Genomic DNA, 15,733 nt, shown 5'->3' with positions numbered 1-15,733 from the left:
TCACGACTGGACTTAACTGTCAGGGGTCCTTTACCTTTTACCTGGGTGTATCAGCACCAGCTTCCATGATGTTAGGTAATATATATCTATACTGTATACAGTGGTACCTCGGATTAAGTACTTAATTCGTTCCAGAGGTCGGTTCTTAACCTGAAACTGTTCTTAACCTGAAGACCACTTTAGCTAATGGGGCCTCCCACTGTTGCCGCGCTGCTGCAGCACGATTTCTGTTCTCATCCTGAAGCAAAGTTCTTAACCCGAGGTACTATTTCTGGGTTAGTGGAGTCTGTAACCTGAAGCGTATGTAACCCGAGGTACCACTGTATACGTTTTAGGGTGAGTTCTCTTATTTTGGCTGAGATGGATTTAAATGGGTTTATTTTGTATCCCATGTCCTGCTCCCATTGGTTTTTAACAATGGTAAAGCAGTTTGTCTTGGAGTAGTATTTTACACATGGTAGAGGCCACCCATTTATTGTGTCCCACTGCTGTTAGGAGGAGTTTCCCAAAGCTAGTCAGTGGCCTGGTGGCTGATGTTTTTGTTGCTGGGTTGTTTAGGAAGGTTTGTAGTTGGTGGTGGGGCAGCCTGTATTGGGGTGTCCCCCAGTTTATCTTGTATTTCCCATGTTGATATAGGGTTGTCATTTTTGTAGAAGTCGGTTAGGCGATATTGGCCTTTAGTTTGCCAGGTTTTTATTTGGATGCTTTGGGGTGCAAGGTGGAATAGTGGGTGTTGGGCCAGGAGAATTAGTAGGGATGGGGCCAGTTCCCCTGCTTTTTCCTTTCATGCTTGAAGCGTGGATTGTGTGAACCTGTTTAGAATTCTGGGATTTTTCCTTAGTTTGCTTTGGAGGAATGGATTCACTGTGGTGGGGGTGTTTCCTGCTTTACCTATCTCCATGTGCGCACATTGTTTCATCTCATTTTCCAGGATATATAGTATTATGTGGTGCACTTGGTTGGCAATGTACTATAATTCTATTCTGGGAATTCCCCCTCCTCCTGATGATGGGTGGTGCCGAAATTTGGAGCTAACTTGTGAAATGTACGGTTCTGCTCTTAGGCAAGAACCAGGATGGGGGACACCTGGCTTACTAGCAGCGCATGTGAAAAGGATCTAGGGAGTCTTGGTGGACCACAAGCTTAACATTAGTCAACAGTGTGATGCAGCAGCAAAAAAAGAGCTAGTGCTATTCTTGGCTGCATCTGCAGAAGTGTCCAGATCAAGGGAAGTAATAGTCCCACTCTATTCTGCCTTAATCAGACCACACCTGGAATACTGTGTCCAATTCTCGGCACCACAATTTAAGAAGGCTGCTGGAGGGCAGGACTCAAACCAATGGCTTCAAGTTACAAGAAATGAGGTTCTAATTAAACATTCGGAAAAACTTTCTAACAGTAAGAGTTGTTTGACAGTGGAACGGACTCCCACGAGAGGTGGTGGACTCTTCTTCCTTGGAGGTTTTTAAGCAGAGTTTGGATGTCCATCTGTCATGGATGCTTTAGCTGAGATCCCTGCATTGCAGGGGATTGGACCCGATGACCCTCGGGGTCCCTTCCAACTCTAAGATTCTATTACTTTTTGTGCGAGAAGAGAAATGAATGTAGGGTTCCCCCTCCCCCCGTTTATAGAGTTGGATTGAGCGAATCCAGAATGGAAGAGTTTGAAATAGGTAGGTTAGCTTTGGGAGGGTACGCTTTTTAATCAAGGCTATTTTGTCTTAGAGGGTGAAGCTGGTTGTACTCCTTTTCTTCCAGTCTTTGTTTTAATAATATGACTGATGTTGAACAGGAGTCAACAAGAAGCGAGAAGCACAATGCAAGTGCAGATTTGATGGGAGGCAAAGTTCTGCAGGACTCAGGACAGCTCCAAAGGGGTAAGCGGCACTCCCCCCCCCCCCCCGAGCTCTTGCAGGGTTATAACACTTTTTTGGGGAGGGGGTGCTTTAAATCAGGAAAATAACATCGTGGGTAGGGATAACCCGTTCCCCAGCACTGGTGCTCTAATCAGATTTGGGACCCCTGTGGCGAATTCAAATGTAAAATTGGGAGATACAATGCTAAATCATTGGGAGCGCCATCACATTTTGAGACTTCTGATTCTCCTAGAGAATGGGTAGTCAAACTAAGGCCCGGGGGCCGGATCCGGCCCAATCGCCTTCTAAATCCGGCCTGCAGATGGTCCGGGAATCAGTGTGTTTTTACGTGAGTAGAATGTGTCCTTTTATTTTAAATGCATCTCTGGCTTATTTGTGGGGCATAGGAATTCATTCATATATTTTTTTCAAAATATAGTCCGGCCCCCCACAAGGTCTGAGGGACAGTGGACCCTGCTGAAAAAGTTTGCTGACCCCTGTCCTAGAGTCAAGTCACCCCCCCCCCCAGCTTGCCTTTCGACGGTTTTGAAAATGGATGGGAAGCTGCGACATGGATGTCTTTCAACTGAGGCAAAACGATCATTTTGATGGAGTTCCCTTTTGAAAGTAAAAAATAAAATAAAAATTATTTACCGTTGCCAGATGCTAGAGGTACTTGAGGGAGAAGCTGACAAGTGGATAATTGTCAGCGGAACTAAAACAGACACTGTTTACAGTGGTGCATGATTAATTGTGAGCAAATAAAACAGAAGCTACCTATGCTAGTAAATTCTTTCAAGTTCAACACACACGAGAGAGAGAGAGAGAGAGAGAGAGAGAGAGAGAGGAAAAGGGATGAGATGTACTCATAGTAGCTTTCAAGATAAATGCTGCACAAGAAGATCAGGGCAATTAAAGCAGCCTTCCCCAACCTGATACCCTCCAGATATTTTTGACTACAACTCCCATGAACCACAGCTGTGCTGGCTGGAGCTTATGGGGCGTGTAGTCCATTGAAGAAACCAGAGGCCTTTCTCCTGGGCATGGTCGGCCAATTGGTGCCAAAGAAGGATAGAACTTTCTTTATGTATGCTACAACAGCAGCAAGAATACTCATCGCAAAGTATTGGAAGACACAAGATCTACCCACCCGGGAAGAATGGCAGATGAAGTTGATGGACCACATGGAACTGGTGGAAATGACTGGCAGAATCCGAGACCAGGGAGAAGAGTCGGTGGAAGAAGATTGGAAGAAATTTAAAGACTATTTACAGAAACACTGTAAAATTAAGGAATGTTAGAGGGATGCTGGAATGAAGTTATGTGGTTTTAGCAATAATGTTATTAAGGGGTATATAAAAATGGATTGTTACCAGGTGATAATGTAAAGTTACAATATATTAAGATAAAATATCAAGATAAAAGCAAAAAGGGTAAGGACTTGCTGAAACAACTATTGAACTAGAATACAAAAAAGGGAGGTGTGAGGAGGTCAGGGAAACAAGCAAATGAAAGACAAGACATGGAAAGACTGGTTTGTTTTTAATTGTTTTTTATTGTTCTGTATTTTGTATTTTTTTCTTCTTCTTTTCATTTTTGTAATCTCTTTGAAACTTTAATAAATATTATTCAAAAAAATATATATGGGGTGTGTAGTCCAAAACCTGGAGAGCACCAGGTTGGCAAAGGCTGAATTAAATTATGCAGTGTTGAAGGACATCCAAGGCTTGCAGGAAGTGGAAGCATGAATCTAGGCAGGATTGGGACCCAAGAGGGACTGAGTGATGGAAGAGACCCACTGGAGAAGCAGCCCACTTGAGGGAAGCTATGGCTCAGTGGCAAAGCCCCTGTTTTGCATGCAAAAAACATCCCAAATTCAATCCCTGGTATTTCCAGTAAGGTAATAGGTGATGTGGAAAAAATTCTGCCAGAGACTTGGAGAGCTCAGAGGAGACAATATTGGTCACAATGACTTGAACAGCTTCAAAAGTTCAGAGACAAAGTTCATAACTGGGTGAGATCCACGCTGATAAGTCCCCCTAGAGGCATGTAGAAGAGAAAGGATGTGGACAGGGAAGCTAGCAGGCTGGGAAGGAAAGGGACAAGGACAGGAAGCCCTTGAAGGCAGGGTGAGAGTGTGGCCATTGCCCAAAGAAAGAGTCATGCCTCATCTGGAAGAGCTGGTAGCCAAGCCATGAAAACAGGTAGTCGATATGTGAAATTGTAAGTCTGAGGAAAAGAGCTGGATTACCCAGTAGGCAGACTAAGCACATGCTTAGGGTACCAAGAAAGGCTGGACCTTCCAGAGGCTGCAGAGGCCCCGGTTTCACAGTAAGGTCATGCATGGCAGTAGTGGCAGCAGGGTAGTGGTGTCAGTGGGGGGTGGCAGTTGTAGGGCACACAGCAGGGGGGTTTGAGCTCCCACAACAAAAAAATGTGACTGCTAGGGCCTTCAAGGCCCCCTGGAGTTGGCGCCACTGGTAATACCCATTCCCTGCTTGTAAGATCTTGATCTTTTAATGTGGCGGCATCTACACTTTGGAGCTCCCTGCTCATGGATGTCAGGCAGGCGCCTTCACTGTGCTCTTTTCAGTGCCTGCTCAAAACATTATTGCTTAAACAAGACTTCTCAGATGTTTAGAAAAGTGGTGCAGTTTTTAATTTGCATTTAGTCTGTCATTATTTCAACTTTTCAGAAGTTTTAAATTATTCTTAATTTTTTGTTTTATATTTTTTGTAAACCACCTTGAAGTGTATTCTTTCAATGAAGCCGTGTATAAATTCTGTGAAATAAATAAATGAAATGTAACTGTCTGAAGCTGAGCGACAGACACCTTGTTCAGAGGAAACAGCAGTTAGTGCCTGTAGTTGTGGAGGACGCTGCTTGGGTGCCTGGGGCGCTGCGCCCAGGGGAAGGCCAGCCACCCAAAGGGGCAGGGCAGACTGTGGGGCCTCCAAAGAATCTGCCTGCCTCCTCCCACTCAGCCGCCCTACAGCTTGGGGGGTGGGAGAGGCAGCAGGCGGGCAGTTTTGGCAACGTGGAGCCTGTGGGCGCCCAAGCTGCCGCGTCACTCCCAGGAGAGAGGCGTGGCGGGGGCGAGCTGCAGGCCCCATGGTGAGTGCTGCCCAGCATTTTGTTACCCCCCTCAGTGGTGACACCCGGGGCAAACCGCACCCCCGCACCCCTTTCCTCTGCCCCTGTGTGCCTGTTTTGAGGAGAAAATATGGAAGTACACTAAAAGAGGAAGTTATAAAAATGGAGATGGGAACAAAGGGTTCCGTTCCATTCTACCAATCTGTCATGCTTTAAATGTGACCAAGAAACAGATCACAGGGCAGGGCAACTGTGCAAATGGGCTATGCAAAGGCTAGAAGTGCGAAAGAGCAGCAAAGGGTGTGGAGGCAGGAACTGGCTGATGCTGATGTCTCAAGATGAAATGCGGGAGGAGGCAGCAGACATTCCACGGAGGCTCAGCTAGGTGAGAAGGAGCATTTTTGAAATGCCACCCCCCCCCCAATTATCCAGATCCATCTCATTTTTAAGCAGGTTCCCTGGCAGGTGGAAAACAGAAACAAGAGAAGCTAGGCAGATTTTATAGTACTAAAGCTGGATATTAATTTTAGTTGTGCTGGGTAAAAATAAATATATCTAAATAATTTTTCCTGAAGAATCCTTTCCTGTAATAATTGATTATGATGGCGATAATAATAATCATTAATAGATTCTGCCCCCCCCAAATCTAACTGGCACCAAGGAAACAAGCAGGGAGCCCAAAAAGCATGTTATCTAAATGTGTATAATAGAGTAAAAGAGAATAAAATAAAATAAAGTAGATGAAATATAACACAGAGTAAATAAGATGGACACCAGCAATTTAATTTCCTGGAAAAATTGTGTATTTTCAGACGTTGGACAAGCCAGTCAAATGAGTTGTTGTGCTACCAAAGTTGATTTACAGAGCTCAGATGCCCAACACTGTTTTCTAGCCCTCTCAAGCAACCCTTCATTGACGAGTCGCCTTTGAACAAAGCATGTGGCCAAGCCTAGTAGGGATTTAGTCAATGTTTACAAGGAATGCATAGAGAGAAGAAAGCACGTTGAAAAATACACCTTTATACAGTACCTTCATCAAATGGTTCACAGGAGTCTTGGACAGGGCATTGCAACCAAAGATTTGATAATAATACATCTCAAATTTTAATTTTGTCCCTAACATTTAAATCTAAAATGCAATTCTGTCTCGTAGGAAAGCCACACAGTAAATAAAATTCAAGAAGTGTGTGGATGCTCCTCATGAAACAAATGGAATTCCTTTGCTGATAGACAGTGCTCCCAGCCAAACAAAACAAAACAAAAAACTGCTGTCCTACAAAAGATAGCTGACATCATTAGTGGCTTAAAATATCAATAGTGGTGCTTTTTTTTTTTAATCTAGAGGATAACCTTGTGTGTCCTTAAAGAATAAAAGAGAAAACTTAAAACCCCAAGGATGAGAGAGAGAGATGAAAGGATATGGAAGCCTTTTATTACAATATTTTGAATGTCTGTTAATATATTTACATAATTTAATGTCTGGTATAGAAAGTGGTAGATGATCTAAAACTCCTTGTGTAGCAAAGTTCCAGATGCCGCTGAATGTGTCTGTTCACTTTATCTGTATGCAATTCTCTGAGTGTCACCAGGCCTCATGGAGCAAACCCAGCACCATCCCTGCTCAAGGAGGCTGGAGGTAACTCCAGAAAATATTGTTTAAAGAAAATTCTTAAGCCGTGGAAACAAAAAGTAAAGAAAGCTGTGTTGGTCCATAAGACAAAGACATTCCGAATCCACAATCAGGCAATACATGTACAAGAACAAGCAAAGCACCACTAAACCACAACCAAGCTTTGGACTTCTCCAGAACTCTTCATCAGCGCGAGAGCCTGACCACTGTAGCCCATGTGTTGGTAAACTTTGAGGCTGGATTACTGCAATGTGCTCAGTTGATTAGAGCATGGTGCAGATAATGCCAAGGTTGGAGGTTTGATCCCTGTATATTCCTGCATTGCAGGCAGGTGGACTAGATCAGGGTTTCCAAAACTTGGGTCGCCACCTGTTTTTGGACTGCAACTCCCATCATACCTAGCAAGCAGGACCAGTGAACAGGAATGATGGAAACTGTAGTCCATAAACAGTTGGAGACCCAAGTTTGGGAAGCCCATGGCTCAATGATCCTCAGGGTCCTTTCCAACTCTACAGTTCTATGTGGGGTTGCCCTTGGGCTTGTTTCAGAAGCTCCAGCTGGTGCAGAATGTGGCGGCCAGATTGCTGAACATCTGGTCAGCAGCAACACAATTTTAAAGCATTTGTGCTGGCTGAAGGTTCAAGGTCTTTGAATTAATTAACAAAGCCCTGAACAACTTAGGTCCTGAACCTTTATATCAATCATTGAGATCAAGTGCAGGAGCTGGTGATGCTCATTTGACACTCACAATAAACCAAGCCTTTGGTATCATCATGGTAGAGCATGGTGCAATGCTCTACCCACAGAGATTCAGAAAATGTTGTTTCAACTTTTCAACTTCTGCTGAAAACTTTTCTACTCAGTCAGGCCTATGCAGGCATCTTTCCACAACAGCTTGCTCATTTGTGATTTTAGCTTTTAAAAACCTGTTTTTAATGGTATGGTTTTATGTCTAATTGTTGTAAACCTCTTTGATATTCATTTTAATGAATAGCAGTATATAAACAATATTAAGCAAAGGAGGAGGAAGGGAGAGAGAAAAAGCTTGCTTGATACTGAAGCAACAAAGTCCATCCTTAGTCAAAGTCTTAAGATAAAATGTGGAAGAAGATAGTGGCGGCTGCAACAAAGTGCTGCTGTTTAGTGTTCCAGTCATTCCCTCTTTCAGAATATTCCATTTCACCCTCCCCTGAAAAAGCCAGTCAGTATTTCATGTATAAAGTCACTGTTAAGGGGATGAGGCTCAAGACTAAATGCTGTGTGAGCTTCAGTTGTCTCATCTGAAGAGACAAAGGGCATTGATGATGATGACGATGTCAGTGACCATAACATTTTCCCAAAGCACAAGAAACTAGTCCAGTGTGAGGTTCCATATGCCCCTGAGTAGCAGGTGATGTATCTCAAATCCCTGCCTGTTTTCAAATACTGGAGCACCTGTACTTCCTTCACCACATCTGTCGACTTCTCTTACATCTCCATTTTCTTCCTCTGTCAGCAGTTGGCAACCAGATGAGTGGGAGATGAATTGCATTCACCTCCCTCCCTCGTTGTTTTATGATGCCAGTTAGATGGAATAGCTCCAGCAGCCACACTCGATAAGCTAAAGGCCTCTAACGTCTGCAGTTCATTGAACCCATATGGATAAGAACAGCTGGAAAGATAGGTTTCCTACCTGAGGCCAATGTTTGTGTTGCCAACCGCGACTCCAGTGAGCTGACCCTTGTATAATTCATTGCAGTTGAGGAAATGTTGCTCACTCTGTTCTGTTTTGTGATGGATGGCATTACTTAAAACTGATCGTCTTTTAAAGCAGTGGTGACTTTTCACGGCTGACGGATGTGAACAGGCGGGTTAGACAATAAATATTGCCATGTTCCAAAGAAAGAGCTGCCATTTCCCACTGGATTGTTGAGTTGTGGCAGACACAGGGCTGGAACAGATGACAAAGGCTTTGATTTTAAATGAGTCACACCTCTGTGTGGATTTTGACTTGCCACATCATGGTCTTCTTCATCACTCCTGATTATTTGTTTTATTTACATCCCACCCTCCCTCCACAATGGAACTGACAATGGCACACTGTGCCCACCCCCTGCTTCTCAGAGGGTCTTCCGTCCAGGTACCAACATGACTCAGATCTATTTGAGCTGGACCAGGGGAGGCGAACCTGTGGCCCTCCAGGTGTTGCTGGACCACTACTCCAATCACCCCAGCCACTGGCCATATGACCATCCCAAGCCCACCATCTAATGGGATCTGGAGCCCATAGATTCCCCATTCCTAATGCAGACCTTGCCCTTGGATAACCCCTGAAAATATGGGTTGTTATGAAACTAGAAGTGACATGGAGCATCTTCTCTGATGTCAAGGCAGGCAAAACGAAAGTCTTAGTCACCCATTTTATAGCTAAACTATGGAATATACTATCACAGTATATTGTGATTGATACCATATTGGGCAGCTTTAAAATGGGGGTTGACCAACTCATGTAGAATAAGGCTATCAGTGGGTCGTGGCAGACCTGATGACTGTGCGCTATCTCTAGTATCATAGGTAATATGTATCAGGGCTCATCCACACTTCTGTTTCGTCTGTGACTTCCAGGCATGGGCCCAAGAGGTTCTTCTTTAGTCCCATTGCTTTCCCTGGGAAAACCAGCTGTTTACTCTTGATTCGGAAAAAAACAAGTGTTTTTCTCAGGTTGTTGTTTGTGGATTTCCCTGTAGAAAATGCTGGGACAAATTAAAAACCTCTTGGACCCATGCCTAAAAGTCATAGACTAAATGGAAGAAATTGTGGGACAATGGGAAATGTGGACGATCAGTTTTGGGGGAACAGGTGGGGAGAGGAGCAGTAATGCCTTGGTTGTGGGCTTTGTGTAGGCATCTGCTTGGTCACTGTGGGAACAGGATGCTGGACTGGATGGACCTTTGGTCTGATCCAGAAGCCAGCTCTTCTTACGCCCCCATGGACTATAGCATCTCCCATGAGTGATTTAGGGCTTATGCCAAGTCTGGCCATTGGTCCACCTGGTTTAGGGTTGCACCTGGATGCCAGTTGCTGGAGATCATGAATTGGAAGAGCACCGTTGTACTCAGGTCCTGCTTGCAAGCTTCTGATAGGCATCTGGTTGATTACTATGAGAGCAGGATGCTGGACAAGAAGGGCCTTTGTCCTGATCCAGCTGTGCTCTTCTGATGTTCTCTGGTTCTACAGAGGACTGAAGAGAAAGAACATACAGAAGCTGATGGATTGGTTGACTCCTATAATTTCTATTCCGCTGAGCTATGCCTCTACTTCGTTGCTTGGACAACAGGAGGCATGTGGCCTGGTGACAAGGTCTGTTGAATACATGTAGGTGAAGTCAGCACCAGTGGACACAATCCCAACCCCTTCTACACATCAGGCTGCTTAAAGCAAAGCCTCCTTTTGCTCAGCCAATGGCAGGGACTTCCCTATATGCTAATGCACCCAATCTGAGTGCAGATTTTGGCAGTCTCCTGCGTGAATATTTAGGGTTTTTGCACTGACTAAGCTCCAGAAAGCAGCAGAAAGCCAGCAATAATCCAAGGAAATGAGGGATATGGGGTAGGCATTGATTTTGTGTCACAATAAGGTAGGTAGAAAGATCTCAGTGCCGAATAATGTTCCCAGGGCACTTTCCCTCCACGACCAGCTGAAGCGGAAGAGCACGATATATTTAATGATCTGTACAACATGGCCTCCTCAGGGTCAATCATACATACTTAACCTTTAGGCTTTCCACATTGTCTTGCTTGTCCAGCTGGTTTATGGAGTGCATGTTAACTTGATTGGGGATTTAAGGCAGTGATGGTGATCTCTGAGACATTTTCTGTTGCCGTTGAGCAGAAATTTTGAAGAAATCCAATGTAGGCTTCTCCAAAACCACTTGTAGCAACAATTACTAAAATTGAACTGACACTATTCACAGCTTTTTTTTGGAAAACATTTTTTTTGGGGGGGGGGGAGTTGAAAAAAGATCCTTCCTTCCTTCCTTCCTTCCTTTTCAATCACTCCCAGTTGATCTCACTTAGCATCCATGACAGCATATTGTAGCTAAATGTAATATTCTGCCTAGCATTGTGACATCATTCTAATTGCAGCATAACCTCTGTTTGGGCAGAATCACAGGAAGAGGGCTGTAGAAGCACCAGCACCAGAGAGCAGCATCACTGGAGAACCAGGAATCATTCCACACCATCTTCTAAGAGTGAGTATTCACACAGCCCAAGTGCTAATCTGGGGGTGGGGGTGGGGAATTGCTCTCACCAAAATTGCTAGTTTCTACCCAACAATCAAAACTGGAAAATATTCAGTATAGCTCTAATGTTTTTTACTTTTTAAAGAACTGGCCTAGTTTGAGAAATTTGTGGGGAGGGGGGTGTTAATGGAATAAGAAAAAAGTTGTTCTTTTTTAATCTCTCTGGTTAAGTTAGAATCTTATTGTGAATGTGAATAATACTTTTATGAGTTCACCCAAAATAGTGGAAGCCTTCACAGAAGTGGCTTGCTGCATTCTTTTTTTTTAAATAATTTTTTATTGATTTTCCAATTTTATCGACACAACAACACTAAATAATACATACAACAACAGACACACACAAAAAACATAAATCCTACTTTCTTAACCTCCTTTCCGTAAGCCTCTTTTCTCGGACTTCCCCATACCTTCCCCTTTTTGCATCCGAGTTTCATAATTTTTCAGCAACTCTTTTAGCCAATTAAAGTTTAAACTTATTCTCCTATTCAATATCACATTAAATCAAAAAGAATAAATATAGCTGTAATTATACATCTTCCTTTCCCTTCACACTTTAACACTCCTCAATTTTATAGCGATTTTTAAGATATACTTTAAACTTCTTCCAATCTTCCTCCACAGCTTCTTTCTCCTGGTCACGGATTCTGCCGGTCATTTCTGCCAGTCCCATAAAGTCGATCACTTTCGCCTGCCATTCTTCCAGCGTGGGTAGCTCTTGTGTCTTCCAATACTTTGCTAGTAGAATCCTTGCTGCCGTTGTGGAATACATAAAAAAGATCTTGTCCCTCCTTGGCACCAGTTGGCCCACCATACCCAAAAGAAATGCCTCTGGTTTCTTATGAAAAGTACATTTAAGTACTTTCTTAATTTCATTATAAATCATTTCCCAGAAAGCTTTAATCTTCGGGCAGGTCCATCAAAGGTGAAAGAAGGTACCTTCAGTCTCATTACATTTCCAGCATTTATTATTGGGCAAATGATAAATCTTAGCAAGCTTGACTGGGTCATGTACCACCTATAAATCATTTTCATAATGTTTTCTCTTAAGGCATTACAAGCCGTAAATTTTATACCTGTGGTCCACAACTGTTCCCAGTCAGCAAACATGATGTCATGTCCTAGGTCCTGTGCCCATCTAACCATTGCTGATTTAACAGTTTCATCAATTGTATTCCACTTCAACAGCAAGTTATACATCTTTGATAGGTTCTTAGTATTGGATTCTAACAATTCAGTTTCTAACTTCGATTTTTCCACCCGGAACCCAATTTTCCTGTCTTGTTTAAAGGCCTCCATTATTTGATAATAATGGAGCCAATCTCGTACCTTGGACTTTATCTTCTCAAAGCTCTGTAATTTAAATTCGCCACTTTCTATTTCTAAAATCTCAGAATATTTTGGCCAATTAATTCTCGTGTTTAGCTTCTTCACCTCTTTAGCCTCCATTGGTGATAACCACCTGGGAGTTTTGTTTTCCAACAAATCCTTATACCGAGTCCAAACATTATATAATGCTTTCCTGACAATATGGTTTTTGAAACCCTTGTGCACTTTAACCTTGCCATACCAGATATATGCATGCCAACCAAACATGTTATTAAAACCTTCCAAATCCAGAATGTCTGCGTTTTCAAGTAGTAGCCAGTCTTTCAACCAGCAGAAAGCTGCCGATTCATAGTACAGTCTTAAGTAGTACAGTCTTCCCCCCTCCCCAAATAGAGAACTTCACATTCATCTCTTCTGAATTTCACTTAATTGGGTTCAGGGCAGTATCCCACTCTATCAAGGTCGTTTTAGATTTTGTTCCTGTCTTCTGAAGTGCTAATTCTCCCTCCTAGTTTTGCGTCATTGGCATATTCCTCCTGACTCTTCAGAATGTTGACGAGTCCAGGTAAACTACTCACCTATCCCAGATGGCACAAACCAAAGACCCATCTAGTTCAGCATCCTGTGACATACAGTGAACAGCCATATGCCTCCCTGAAGCCCACAAATAGAGCCTGAAAGCAACAGCTCTCCTTTGTTCCGCTGCAACTGGTATTTTGTGGTAGACTGCCTCTGAACAAGGAGATACCATACAGTCCAGCAAAGAAGCTGCTGAGAAGCCAAGTCAGAAGTAATGTGGTTTGTGACTTCTCCAAAGCTGGTTGCTGTAGTACCACCCTCTGGCCACTATCTATGGTTAGGTGGCCCAGGAAGTAATAAATTTGGATATGGGTTCTAAAACCCAAGATTTTGACCCCCAAGAGTTCTGGTTCTAGCTTTCAAGTGCAGGCAGAAGGAGTAATTGGGAAGGTTTTAAGAAACATGAGGAAAGGGTTCTCTCTGCTTGGAGTTGATTCTTTTAAAGTCTATCTCAGCCAGCTGCCTCCAGTAAATTGATTGCCTCCATAATTAAAAGTATAAATGTCCCCAACAAAATACATCCTATTATAAGAGTTTTCTTTCTCTCTCTTTTTTTAGGGGAAAAAATAATTTATTCACATTCGATATGGTCTGTAAATGCCACCATTAGATGCTTTCCTCCAGCCTTTGATTAGCTATGGATTAATAAAACTTTTATACCTTCTTTGTCAGCCTCATTTTGAACTCCTGTTTTTGCATATGGCTTCTATTAAATAAATGAATTAGTGTCTAGAAATGTGTCATGCATATTACCTAGCAGCAGGCAGCGTAATACACTGGTCAGCTCCCTGGGAGCACGATAAATCTGAACAGGCTCACTAACCTGAACACGCGGACCCATTAAGAGCTCCATGATTTACTGGAGCAGCATTTGTGCTTAACAATGGAATTTTAGCTAATTCAAAACAATGTAAATCATCTCCAATTACAGTATTTGAATATTCACGGGAGCTACACATGGACTATGGAGCATTGTGCGAGGGGGAGAGGGAGGGGGAGGGAGGAGGGGGGAAATAGTGGAAAGGTTGCCTGGAGTTTAGCATTCAGGTAGGTAGAGGTAGCCCTGGCTTTAAAAGTTAGAATACTGGCTTTCAAGCCATCAGGGAACACTTTCCACATCAGTCTGTCTGCCATGCAACCCTGTTATATTACAAAAGGTTCTGGAGCACATCCTTCTGCTGGGGTGGGAATCCCCTTGCAGCCTAAGGGACAGACAGACAGCCCTTGGAGCAATCATCTGGAGATTGCATGGCAGTGCTGCGTGGGGTCAGAACTAAAAGCGTTCTTGCCCAGGTTGTTGTTGTTGTTAAATAATGATATGCTTTATTAATCCAAGCTAATCAAAGGCTGGCAGAAGTCTAATAATGGCATTTTTGTGAGTTTTGTAAGAGGATCTTACTAATAGGATATATTCAGTTTGGAATATTTAGTGAGCAAAGGGGATATATAATAAAGGTACAATGGTACTTTGGTTTATGAACTTAATCCGTTCTGGAAGTCCGTTCTTAAACTGAGGTGCGCTTTCCCTAATGAGGCCTCTCTCTGCCGGTGCTCTTTCACCGTTCGGATTCCGTTCTTAGACCGAGGTAAAGTTTGCAAGCCAGGACACTACCGGTTTTGCGGAGTTTGTAAACCGAATAGTTCATAAACAGGTCTGTTCTTAAACCTAGGTACCGTTGTACATAAAATTAAACATGATTTGGAGAAAGCAGACAGAGAGGCGATTTTTATTTCTTCTCCCATAACACTGGGATCTGGTGGGGTCATCACATGAAGTCGAATAAATTCAGTTCAGACAAAAGGCAGTGCATCTTCAGTGCTTCATTGTTAGAAAAAGGTAGTGATGGTCACCCACTGGGATGGCTTTAAAGCAGGATTAGACAAATTCACAGAGAAAACGGCTGTCAATGGCAACTAGCTGTACATTACCTCCCCTGTCAGAGGCAGAACACCTCAGAATGTTGGCTTCTGGGATTCCCAATTGGGAAGAGCCCTGTTGCCCCCATGTCTCGCTTGTGGGCTTCCCAGGGATGGGGAATCTGTGGTGCTCCAGATGTTGCTGGACCAAGATCAATGGCCATGCTAGCTGGGGATGCCACTACCAGAGGCATCCGTTGGTCACACAGTGAGAACAAGATGCTGGGCTTTTGTAGGGCTCTTCATAAGTTCTTCTGCTAACACCTCTCTCTCTCTCTCTCTCTCTCTCTCTGTGTGTGTGTGTGTGTGTGTGTGTGTCCTAGGCAGTAACATCAGGCCAGTAAAACATTCCTGTGACAGCTTTCAAGCAAGCATGTTTTTGCCTCAGTTCAGTCACAGCATGAAGTGGAGGCAAACACCACCGCAGTTTAATGCATATTTACAAGGAAACCCCCTCTCCTGTGCTGGGTAATGAGTGCCCAATGGGTAGTTTGCAACCCTGTTAAGAGCACCATTGGCAAAAGAAGAAGAAAGGAGGGGGAATCAAATAACTCGAACATGATAAAAAAATGTAATCTATTCTGTTGGGTCCTGTTTTTCCCCCTCTCCTTTTCCTAGGGCTCATTGCTTAGACTGCCTCCTCTCCAGAAAATGATATTCATATGATAGCCCTCAAGGGAGTGGGGGAGGACTATTGAAAAGGTGGGATTGCTTTGAACATGCCGATCTGGTCTAAAAGACAAGATGCAATCCTGGAAAAAAAATCTGTTTGGTGCATATTACTCTCTAATATTAGGGCAGAAATAGAAGGCTCTTTACAGAACAACAGACTTAATATTGTCACCTCAGTTTGATCATTAGGTCACTGTGAATTGGAAGCATTCAAACAACCCAGATACAACTGGGTGACAACATCGTCACTTCTTCCTAGTAGAAATTAAAAATGCACCAAATGTTGGCTGTGTCTTGTCAATTTAAATAATAATAATAGCAGTATGTTGTTGCTAGAGTCCAATGTGTTCATTTCTGTCCTTTACAAGGCCCCATCA

The 15,733-nt window shown here is 43.3% G+C and overlaps 1 long non-coding RNA gene across 4 annotated transcripts in view; it reads left to right on the top strand.

The window, feature by feature from the left end:
- Positions 1 to 15,263, top strand: part of LOC310831574 — a 39,870-nt gene extending 24,607 nt beyond the window's left edge. The window contains exons 1-3 of one of the 4 annotated variants that reach the window (XR_014557907.1): positions 7,927 to 7,970; positions 10,705 to 10,811; positions 15,008 to 15,263. This is a non-coding gene — a long non-coding RNA (uncharacterized lncRNA). Of the gene's footprint in view, positions 1 to 7,926; positions 7,971 to 8,096; positions 8,289 to 10,704; positions 10,812 to 15,007 lie in introns of those variants that run through there. The other 3 variants (XR_014557908.1, XR_014557909.1, XR_014557906.1) reach the window with 3 other exon arrangements.
- Positions 15,264 to 15,733: the final 470 nt, after the last annotated feature.

Source organism: Podarcis gaigeae (assembly GCF_964106915.1).
Source record: "Podarcis gaigeae genome assembly, chromosome: 14".
In the NCBI taxonomy this organism is placed as follows: domain Eukaryota; kingdom Metazoa; phylum Chordata; class Lepidosauria; order Squamata; family Lacertidae; genus Podarcis; species Podarcis gaigeae.
The sequence above is the reverse complement of the archived record's forward strand: the minus strand, read 5'-3'. Positions and strand labels throughout refer to the sequence as shown.